Here is a 13,257-nt window from a genome sequence, read left to right as displayed (position 1 = left end):
TAAATAATGATAATAATTTTGCTGAAAGTAATCACGAAAGTCGAACGGTAGATTTTATATACAAATGGAATGATGAAATGTTGGATACTTTTAAAAGCAATCTCATTGAAGACTCGTTTGTTTTAAAATTAGATTCGTTAACAAATAATCTACAAAATGTTAATACTACTGAAAATCTAGAAGCCAACTTGGATATATTTTATGAGGAAATGGGGAGTATCTGTAATCCGCTATTCAAAAGAAATATACTGCATGGTACTACCTCAACTAGCAAAAGTAAAAATAAAAACGAATGGTTTGATAGAGAGTGTACAGAAAAACGAAAGTATTTCTTTTCACAACTAAATAGCTACAGAAATAACGACTCGGATGAAAATAGATCACTTTTAACAAAGTCGCGAACAGAATATAAAACTCTTTTGAGGACAAAACGGTACCTACATGATAAAAATGCTACAGAAAAACTGGTTCAAGCAAGATACAAAAATGCTAAACTATATTGGAATATGCTCAAAAATAGGCAAAATAATAACAATAATAAGTCATCGGGCAATATATCAATCTCGCAGTTTGAGCAATATTTTAAATCCATCAATAATCCAGATTCGGTTTTCTATCAGGAAGATGAAGAAACCGAATATTTTAACAACAGATTCTTAAATGGGGAACTACAAGTCATGTTCTCAGAACTAGACATCGATATCTCAACTAAAGAAATAAAGACAGCATGCTCCCAACTAACCAGCGGTCGCTCTGGTGGACCTGATCTTATCTTAAACGAAATTCTTAAACATGGATTTCCTCATTTATCGGGATATTTTAATGCTTTATTTAATAGTGTCCTAAAACTTGGTTATTTCCCTTCGCAATGGACAGAGGGCTATATTGTACCATTATTTAAAAAGGGGGACCCAAATCTGCCTGAAAACTATAGGGGTATAACTCTTCTAAGCACATTAGGCAAATTATTTACCCGTATAATTAATAATAGATTGAATACATGGGCAGAAAATTACTATGTTTACACCGAGTCACAAGCCGGTTTCAGAAAAAATATGGGTACGATTGACAATATATAGTCTTTAGTAATATCATTGAAAGTATTCTTAAACAGAACAACAAACTGTATGTATGTTTTGTTGACTTTACCAAAGCATTTGATTTATTATTAAGGGGTAATATATTTTACAAACTAATTAAATACGGCATACGTGGCAACATGATGAATACTATACAGTCGTTATATTGCAATGTAAAATCAAGCATAAAATTTCAAAATGAGCTAAGTGAGACATTTAAATGTTCAATAGGGACACGTCAGGGGGACTGCTTGTCTCCATTTATATTTTCTATATATATTAATGACTTAGAAGAAGAATTCTTACTAAAAGGGTTCCAAGGTCTTAATATTAACACACTCAAACTACTGCTATTATTGTATGCCGATGATATCGTTATATTTTCCAATTCAGAGGAAGACCTACAAAATGGCTTGAATATTTTACAAAATTATTGTCAGAAATGGAAATTAGTTGTTAATATTGAAAAAACAAAGATTATGGTGTTTCGGAAAGGGGGCAGATTAAGAAATAATTTAAAATTCTTTTATGATAATAAAGAAATAGAAATAGTAAATCAGTTTACATACCTTGGAATAACTTTTTCCACTGGGGGCTCATTTAATAAAACGTTTGAAGCCCTTGGAGGTCAAGCGCTCAAAGCCATATTTAAACTTAAAAAATACTTATCAACATTTACAAATTTGAAAGTAAGCCACGTCTTATCATTATTCGATAAATTAATAACTCCAATACTTAATTATGGTTCAGAAGTATGGGGTTTTTCGAAAGCAGATGGACTTGAAAAAATCCACCTCCATTTTTTAAAAACACTATTAGGCGTTAAACTTTCAACGCAAAACAACTTTATATATGGAGAATTAGGTAGAGTCCCATTGTATGTCCATAGATTGACATCAATCATCCGCTTTTGGTTGAAAATAACAATGACGGATAAAAGAAAATTCATCCGACTTACATATAACTCGATGTTAACTGATATACAAAACAACGCAACGGAAATAAATTGGGCAATTAAAGTTAAAAATCTGTTAGAATCTATGGGATTCGCTGAAGTTTGGCTTAACCAAGGGGTTGTAAATACAAAATATGTTATACACACCTCTAAGATGAGGGCTAGAGACTGTTTCATGCAAAAATGGAATGAAGAATTACGAGAGTCATCAAGAGCGTCAACATACATACTATTTGCAAATTTTAATTATCACTCATATTTAGACACCATACAAAACAATAAATTCAGAACAGCTTTAACACGACTAAGAGTAGCATCACACAGATTAGAAAAAGAAATGGGCAGATGGCACAAGCCCCGGATAATTCCAAGAAATGAACGAAAATGACAACTTTGTAATACCCTTGAAGATGAATTCCATTTTCTCTTAGAATGTCCTTTATATCATGAATTAAGAATCTTATACATTAAGCGATATTATTGGCGCAATCCAAATATTCCTAAATTTATCGAACTGATTTCGAGCGAAAATGTAACTACTATTAGAAAACTATGTTGTTTTGTCTATAAGGGCTTTGAAATGCGCCAGTTTAGACATTAGACACTTTTCTCCACTAACTATTTTTCAGTATTTAAAGCAAATGTGATATAACTTTACTTTGTTTATACATTATGATTGATTTTGAAAGTTGTTCTATCGGAAATGTTTATATACTGTACATGTTTATATTATATGTAACTGATGGGCTGTAAGCTTATAGTTAATAAATTCTTCTTCTTCTTCTTCTATAAAAAATATATTTCCTTATATGATTGTCCATTTCTTTTTTACTTTGGTTCGCAGATAACTGTTCAGTGTTTCATTTACTTATTTACGTTACTTTCCTTATCCCCCTGGTATAGTTCATAGTACCGCATACATATTTACTACGCTATTCATCCGCCAGTGTACATTTTTGACACTGATATCCCATTTCTTGAATCACACAAACTCCTGGGTAGTTTTCTTTCTGATGAAGGCAATTCACATACAGATATTAATTATATTAAAGAAAAAAAAACACACAGAAAACCATGTAATATATAGCATAATGGCACATCTACCTTATCTTGCTTTCATAAGGTCAATCTTTGAGTATGCGGACCTCATCTGGAATATTTGTACACAATAGGAAAAACTGATCTTGGCAAAAATTCAAAACGAATGCAAACGTATTGTTACTGGTTGTACTCGCCTGGTTTCTCTGCGACTGCTTCAGATTGAATCTGGTTTGGAGCGGTTAGATACTAGGCGAGAAAAGCACAATCTTTACTCTGATTATCTCTCGAGTTTGGTTCCGCTGACAGTAAGTCAGGCCTCATCCCAAAACTCATCAATTAGTTCTAGCCTTCATACAAACACGTCACTGTATATGAATTCATTCGTTCCTTCATCAATATCAGCAATGAATAGAATTTCAACTGAAGGACACAATCATTGGCACTGTTTCTGGTTTTAATACTTAATTAAAATCGTAACTGTGTTACTATATTTAGCAGGACATTCACACTCGCTTACGGAACGAACGCAGTTCTCCTGTTTGATTAGTACAGTGTTCCTTCACCCCTCTACTCGTATGGACTTCAGGAGACAACGTATCATTATATTCTCATCTGTTTTCTTTATACTGATCAAACGAGACTAATGCTTAACTCTGTGGAAGCTTTGACAGATGTAACTTTTATCTACGGTCTTGTCTGTGTTGGTCGTCTGTAGATAAATTCCCTTAAAATGTTTAATACTATTTAATATACCAAACTCATATTGAACATTTAATTTATATAACAGTACTTTGATAAATTCAGCAACAGTGGCGTAGCTGCCGTAACGCACAATACGCCCGTGCGTACAATTCGTCGCACAAGTAAGAAACTACTTTGGGCCAAAAATGCAATAAAAACTTAAGGGTAAGGGGGGTGAAGCGTTCGCGGGCCGCTTTTTTAATATGTGAGACAATAAAATCTATAAAAAAATCCTATTATTCAGTAAGAGCATCGTTTACCGTTTAGTTGAAGGAACGCTTTTTTATTTTCGCTTATTGTTCAGTCATGCATGAATCGTCGATAGATACTGAATATATCCGAATGATGTTTACAAAGCGGCAAGTTTCAAAATGTCAAACGCCAACCTTGAACCTCCTCATCTTGATAAGTTCAAAGATAATCTTCAAGCAGTTGACAATGCTGATAAACTAAACATCTTAGCAGTAACATAGAAAATTTCTATGAGATTTTTAAGGAAGTGCATTTTGTTTAGGCTATTTGTGAAGCATAAAAATATAATATTAGAGGACGATAAAACACACTTAAGATAGAGGTGTCTGTTTTAACTGTTAATATTCATGATATATTTTGATTTGAAAGATGTGGTGATAGCTATTTATTTCATATATCAGATAAACAAATATTCTAAACAGATATTGACAAGACCCATTTCTCCGAATTGTCAAATATACTGCGGGTAAAAAGTATGCTTCATGATTGTTCACGACTGGGTAAAATTTTAATGGCTCACTGCAGCTCGTGTTTATACTTATGAATACAATAGAACTTTCCTTGACTTTTTCTGGACTATACCTTCTGTAAAATCGCATTACATTGTGAAGGATCTTTATTATATCACCCCCCCCCCGCAAATAATATTTGTCGTCACTTGTCCTGTCTTGGACTGTTGAACGTTTACCGTGAACGGGAAATCGAAACTCAACGGGTAATAGAGATCTTCGCCCAGAAGAAGCATCGACGTATTGCATTACTCTTTCGGATGTAATTTTATGAAGTAATCGTTGACAATTTCCTTCAGTGCATACTTTAAACAACCTTTTGCCATAGAAGTTTGTTTCGTGTTGAAAATGTTAAATGAGCTTAGAAAAATCTTTTAACAAACGTTCATATGCATTTTCATTATTTAAGACAATTACCATTTTTGAATTGCCTACGAAACTGTTTTATACATAGCATTTTTGAATTAAATATTCGTTGATTTAATGCTGATGATTCTGTACTAAGAAGTTTATTTTGCTATACAGTATCATTCTGACCTATGACAAAACCGATACCCCCCATAAGGACATTCCGCCCATTTCAACCGCAATTGTGCGTATACATCGAAACGGCCTAGCTACGCCCCTGAGCAATATCAATATTATAGTGTCAACTGCATTGAAAGCTGTACCAATTTCCTTCGCTAGATATGTGCTTTTGCTAAGGTTTGAAAAAGAACGTTTTTATATATCTTATTATTTATCTTACGTTTTTCTATATATTACATGGTTTTCTGTGTGTCTTTATGTGATATATGTAAAAGGTGGTGAATAAATTATGTTTAATTTAAATACAACTATGATGCGCTAACTATTTTGTTTCCGTGCTAGTGGTTTCAACCTAAAAGTAAAGAGAAAATACATTTCAAAAACGTTTTTTTTTTAATTTTGAATGCTAGAAATTATAATACTTTTATCTTGTAACCGGTTAGTTTTCTATATTTTAGAAGATTATTCCACTACATTTCAAGAAAACTCATTCACACTTATGATTTTAAAAAAAGCTTCGATTCTGATCTTGTGACCTAGCTTTGGACCGGGGGCAAAGCAATATTTACCTGAGTACTGACCGGCTTTAAAGTCCTCTCTGATTAACGTAGATTACATTGACAATTTAAAAAGGGCAGAAAAGGTAAACTTACGCTTCTGAGAAGTCAAGATGGTTCAACAAGTTTATATATTATGGATTTGTTACAAAAAGCGCTAACTGCAATGCAGCCGACCCATTGCCACTTGGAGTTTATACTCTCTGTTTTAAAAAAGTTTCATGGATATAGCTCCGTTGCAAAACAATCTGCTATCGCTGTTGACCCAACAATTCGTTAACATGATATTAGCAAATTACCATACATCATGGTATTTAATTGAACAAAATTAAGAAATAGTTAGTGTTCTTTTTCTTTGACTGTAACTAAGAGACATCTAAAGTAACGGCACGGATTGCCATATCATGTCATAATCGGTTAAAGAATGAGTGCACATGTTCAATTTAAGAGAGTGTTTTCTAGCATTTATTAAATTTCATGTGCGAACAGTAATCAGAAAACAGAGCCTTTAACGTGCAACAGGTAGGGTGCGGATACAGCAGTATGTAATGGTTATGTGAAAGCACGCTACATATTGCACGGTGAGTTTGTCTATACGTCAGAAAAGGTCCCTACAATTATCCCTCGCATATGTAGCTCATGGCTCTTGCGTCGGTGCTGTCTAAATAAAATATTTAAAGTAAAAGATTAACTCATCTTATTTATAGGATATTAAGTGAACTGTCATTAATTAAACTAACATTTACTGGTACCATATTATTATTACGAGACAAAAATGAAATACTAGTCCAAATGCCAGTTACATAAAAGATCACGAAGGATGTGTCGTCTGTTTTATTATTCCAAAACGTTGTATATGTCAAAGTAATATCAATATATAAGTGCATAAAATAATAATAATATCAAAGCGCTTAACGGTTTTGTAATACGAAATTGTAGTAAAAGTTGTCTTTATCACAAAAGCGCAAATGGGTGTGCCTTGCTGAATATAGAATAGTAATTGTTTCACAAGAAGAACCGTATAGGCAATTGATCTCAAGGGAGACCGTAATGGATTGCTAAACAATATATTTTTATCAGAACCTCTTGCATTTGAACACGAGGACGTTGTAAAGGTTTCTGATTATTATTAAATGATTATTATTAAATGATTATTTCAGATCAAGTGAAAGGTTTCCGTACACAGAATTAAAGCAATGCATTGTCGAAGGCTCGGAAAAGGCCGGTACGGGATTGAATAGGCGACTATAACTGTAAAACAGGTGCTCTAATAACTGAGCAAACCGGTATCAACAATACTCTCTAACCTCTGCGATTCAGTACCGTTGCAAGTATGAACTATTGATATTTTTTAATATTCAATTGCTGCGTAAAGGTAATCGAAAAGTTGCAATCCATATTAATTTGAAGAGTCGTTATGTTATTAAAGCTTTTAAATCATATTAATGGTTGTTGTTAGATCTTTGTTCATTTGTTAAATATTTAGCTAGTGATAAGCTTAAGTAGAATTTACTTTGTTATTATTTACTCGCTCTGTATATGGATAATATTGAAAAAGGTATAAAGGCTTTGATTGCATCATTGTTTACTTTGAAAAACCATAATGAGCGATTGTATCATTGCAAACCTTTTAAGGTCTTTTTCTAAAATTAGAGACAATATCTCAATGAATCTAAATAATTGCGAATAATTCTCTATGTGTTGAAATATAATGGTGTAAATAAAACATAGGTAGTATATAGCAAATGAATAAGTAACCGTGTAAAATATCGACATTCATTTATAAAATATTACAAAATATTTCGTAAGCGAATTAAATGCAAAATATTCCAAACGTTAATAAAATAACAATGCAACATTTAGTATGTGCGTTTCGATGATTTGTTTGGATTTTTGTTTGAAACAGTAAAGAAACAATTTGATATATTTTACTATTTTGAACTGTAATCTCACCCTCACTTCCAAATCAAGCATCAGCACGTACACGGCAACGTCATGATTTTTTAACTACGTTCGCAGACTATTTCTGTGAAACAACAATAAGCTGGCACTATATTACCGTATAACTCTGATCAGATGTCGACCTAAAAGCTCTGATGTTTTTCGATATAACCGATAAAATCGGTTTGAATCAATGTGACAGCGACAACCTGTATTTGAGATAGACAAAAAACGCCTGTTCAAATATTTGGGAAACAATCATTAAATGCATTGTAACAATTGGAACCGTATAACACTAATCATAAGTCGACCTAAAAACTCGATTAAGTTTGACATGTTTTATCGATGTAACCGTTCTAACAATTGTTATTGCGTAACCCGATAGTTGAGATAAAAATACAACTTTTTCAAACGTTATAAAAATACTTTTGTAATTCATTGTTACTATTGTTACCGTATAACTTCAAACATATATCGACCTAAAATCTCAATTTTAGGAAATGAAACGTCTCGATGTAACTAATGTTACCGGTTGTAACTATTATCACCGCTAAACCTTATACTGGCTATAGCAAAAACACACTTTTCAAACTTGTGAAAAACTCTTTAGTTACGCATTGAAACAGTATTATTTTGATCATTATCAACTTAAAAAAATCAATTTTGAACATTTGAAAAAAAATCGATGTAACCGAATGTAACCAGTGTAATCACGTTACCCAATATTTGACATACACAAAACACTTTTCTGCGATTTATTTAATAACACACTGATGTCTCATTGTAACTATTGTAACCGTATAACTAATTTCTGGCGTAGACATGAAAACTAAATGTTTGCAGCTGCATGTTTTTAAATAGTGTCACATGTATACAATGCGCTAGAAATATTTACCTGTAACCAGTGTTACCATGATGTGGGAAAAGTTGCTAAATTCGAAACTTTACTATTATGCGATCGTCATGGTATGTTATCTTGCACATTTATAAAATAAGTAGAAGTTTAGCACTGGCTGATTTATGCGTAATGTCACTTGTCCCTGATTTTTGTCATACCATGCCAGAAACGTCGACATTGTTTTCGGAATACAAGACAGTGGTTGTTTTCTTCCCATCATTTGAACAAGGTTATTTATTAAATGTTATTTAACATTATCTGAGCAATTAGATATAATGCAGACATTAACTTTACATTGCTGACAAAAATAAATGTGAAATGTCGTCTATACGAAATACATCCCATTTGATCATACATAGGCTAAAAAGTTAGAACCTTTCAATGTGCTTTAAATTAATTCAGGATGTTTATTTTGCAGGATTGTTTATCATTGGAACAGAATTTCCTTCACTATTTATGACATATTCTTAATTCAAGCTTTCAAAGCTTTCACAGCTTGTGTTCGACTGCATTCATAGTGTCTGTTTGGCTTGATTGTTTTAAGTGAGTCTCTTATTCAAAATCAATACAAACACATGTATATCAAATATCAATTTTGACTGATAAACCTTTAACTACTTACTAAATAATGCATTAATTTAATGGAAAATAATAATTACTGATTATAAGATTGTAACCGTGTCTTTAATAGCAGAACGCGCAACAATATTAAGTGATTGGTGAATGCTAAAGGATTTAATGTGGTCTACTATATAGTCACATAAGGTAAAAATACCGTGTTTTACGCTCATTTCGTTTCAGTTAAACTCGGCATCCTTCATAAGATGCATCGTCTGCAACATTTATTCATCGTTTTTGAAACAATAAAACAATGTCATAAATTATGGTAAATTTTATTTGGGAGCAAGAGTGCATTTTTAAAATAACGAAAATGAATTATACAATGTTTTTTTAGTCAAATGTCAGATAAAATCCATGTTAGAATAAAATCTATTGATTATAAATAACTTATTTTAATACTCAAATTAAAGCAAATCATACAAAAAACCAAAACCATACAAGTGCTTAATCATAAAGTGTTATAAATAAAATATTTGAGCTACGCATTGGAACGGGGTCATTTTAAGTATATTTGTATCTAACACTTGTCCCAACATTTCAAAAATTAAAACAATAAACCTGCATATACTTCAAACAAAATAAAATAAATAAAGTAAAATAATTATATATACCGACAAAGTAATATCAAGGTCGCAACGACTGGAGAGATACTGAACCTGCAATTGATTGAATCCGGACGGGGCAGCAATGCCAACTCTTCAAGTGTGTAACGCTGTCAATCAAACCCAGTAGTGTGACAGTGTCCACCTTAGCAAATTCAAGGTCTAATTTTTTGCAATCATATGATCTCAAATGGACTGCATCATTCAACAAATCAGGAAGTAAAACGCGATAAAACGAACAGAAACATACCATTAAAGTTTCTTAAAAACAAAACTATTAAGATCTGCTCAAATGTTATATATAGCAACAGCTTAAGGATACCATTTTTCAAGTCTTGAAAGGAAAAGCAGTCGATGATCTACATCAAAGAACGTTTCATCAATTACTCACATATGAGAAATTGCCTTCGGATATTCGTGATCTCTTGACATTTAGATTAAATAAAAATGGAATCGCAATATCGTTCGACGGACAGAATATCAATATCATTGAGGAAAAAAGTCGAGGCAGATCAGAATATTAAGAACCTATTCTCAACAACTTTTTTTTCTTCTTCATATTCAGTTTTTTCTAAAAAAAACGTTATAATAAATAAACGTTCTTTTGAATGAAAAATGTAGAAAGTATTATACCACATTAAAGCAAGACGACAGTATTTTGTAAAACTTTCATCTCAAACAAAAAACATGAATGTACATGTAGAAAGGTTTGCTCTACAACAAGGTGTTCGTAGATCTTAAGCGTCAGGTCATGTCCTTGTTGTTAACATTGTGTCATTGTATAAAAATTATGTGCGATTATGTCGTTGGTTATGTAATATTTCTATTAAGTTATTAATAAATGTTTTCATGTCTGTAAAATGTGGGAAACAATGAACAATCAATCATAATATATAAAACGACATAACCATTACTTCACACCACTGGTTATTATGTCTTATTTAGTGATCGATATGCTGACATAATAGAGTGTCTCAAAGTTTTGAATTCTGTGATTAAATATTAAGTTTTAAATATAGTTTCTCTCTTTTCCTGAGATTCATCCAATATCTTGTTTAAACGCATGAAGAACCAATGGCAAACAAAAATGAAATAACGATACACAAGACAAAGAATAACAATTACATTAAAACATTATCATTTGAAAATTACCAAACTGGTATATTTATATATATATCAATTTGTCAAGATGTGTATATTGTAAATTTTCGGATTAATCGCCTTGTTACGGTCAGTTAAACCAAAAAAAGCTCACTGACCGCCGCAGCTTCATACAAGCGTTTTTTATTCGAAACAATTCATAATCAATTAAATAAGAAATTAATTCTAATTCTAATACTTATTCTGTTCACATATCTTTATTTTAAAAGTTTTGGTTTGTAAACCCTTCTTTTTTTAAAAGGCAATTCGTCATCCCTGTCCAGTTTTCTGATGTTTGCATGACAGCAACCTTCTCATTCTTATATTTAAAGTCAAATCAGGAAATACACAGACAGTGATATTAACGATCTTCGTATTAAAATATATTATTTTGTATGGACGGTTTGTTTTTATCCAAATACACACATCGATGCATATACGTGTATAGATCAGCATTTTTACAGCACATATAGCATCGTTAGTAAGAAGTGTAAGACATCACTCAATATTCTCAAAATATACAACGTCACTTTAAAAAACTTGCGTCGGTAGTACGGGAACAGCATATTCAGACAACCGACATCTGCAAACATTTAAAAAAAATCACATATTAAACGCAAAACAAAGCAAACATATGATACTTCTAGTAAAGATAATTATTATGCTGAACAGCTATTTCCACTTTCAAAATAATTTGGACTTTCCTTTCTTGCAATCAAACGAACCAGGTTATGTTATTCGTATTTTAAACATGGAAAAGCTTGGGGCCAGATCCGGCATGATATTATAAGATGTCGCTACTGAGCGTTGTTTATCTGAATTCCTTTCCTTAGTTACCCATTACAGCCAGAAAAATCCACGTTAGTGGAATCTTGTCAATGTTTTTTATTTACAAGAAGATCCTCAAAATATGCAGGTAACAAACTCATACTTGAATTGAATGCTATTCATAAAATTCACAGTACTTCATGCCCGATGTGTCTCCAATTTATTCCTTTTAATTCCCCAGTGTACGTTTACACAACAAGTGTGGATTTAAGGGTATCTCAACGCAATATAGTCGACTTCTTCGCACGCGCTTAAGCGTCCTACAATGCAGCCTTCTTTTGTGTGTCCCCATATGGAAAAATGTTGTGTGTTTTTATATTACGTCATGCAATTTGATATTACGTCATTTTATAGAATAAATTATATTTACACTCAATAGCGTTTTGTACAAAGAACTCCCAAAGAACTCTGGAACCCTGGTATTAACATGAATTATGAAACTAGGACTTGGGGTTAGGATAGCAGGCTCAAAATTACATTTTTATAAGCCCAATGTGCAGTTGCGGCGAGATCGATATGAATAAAAACTATACAATTATTTTGTTCTACTCACCTTCACTTAAAAACTATGCATTTGATAAAGTACACAGATGGGCTAGAAGAATAATTAACAAACGAAAAATGAAATATCCTATCACATAACAATAAAACTCTAACTTACGCAGAATAATATTGCAAACCATAGGATTTTTTTTTTACTGGAAATGAATTGACAACAATCATTTTAATATGATTGAAACTCACTGGTGGCTATTGAAGTCATTGGTTGCTATGGATGAAGGTAGTAACTCACATAACATGGTGACACCTACCAAATGTCAATGATAAGAGCCTTCAGGTTTGAGAGGAGATATAAGATTTACCATAGTCTAAAGAAAATATGTGATTTTGACACCAGGGACATACTTTAAACAATCTTGGTAAACGGCCACTACACGAGGCTTAAAAATGATCAAACTATTGGCCTTGCTGTTTCAGAAAGGATGGTTTGAATATAAAGATATAGAAAACAAAGAATCTTCTGGATGGGGTCACTTTTTTGACCGAAGACATAATTTGCAACATTAAAGGACCACTACATGAGGCAGGATCCAAAGTATCAAAGGTCTGAGACAATGCAGTTTAAGAAAAGACAATTTTCAATTTTTTCATAGACATCCACGACCCTTTGGGCGGGTCAAGTTTGGAACCATAAACGTTATTTGAACAAATTCGTTTACGGCGACTACATTAAGCATCATAACAGTAAACAAACCTTGCGGTTTCTGAGAATAAATCTTGGGCATGACCAATATCAACCCCAGGCACACAACATGTAAACAATATTGGTAATTGACCACTACATGAAGCTACTAAATACCATGGAACTTGGTCTTGCAGAGTTAAGAGAAAATGTCGATGCTGGCATCACAGTAGCTCACCTTGATCACTCAAGGCTCAGATGATTAAAAGTGAAAGATTCACGAAAACATCGTGTCTTTTTGTATGTCAAAATACTACAGCACAATTAGGTAAAAGCATCAATATGCCATCTTTGTTCTTTTTTTACATTCAAGTATTTGTTG

The sequence above is a fragment of the Mya arenaria genome, chromosome 9, assembly GCF_026914265.1.
Source record: "Mya arenaria isolate MELC-2E11 chromosome 9, ASM2691426v1".
NCBI lineage: Eukaryota > Metazoa > Mollusca > Bivalvia > Myida > Myidae > Mya > Mya arenaria.
The sequence above is the reverse complement of the archived record's forward strand: the minus strand, read 5'-3'. Positions refer to the sequence as shown.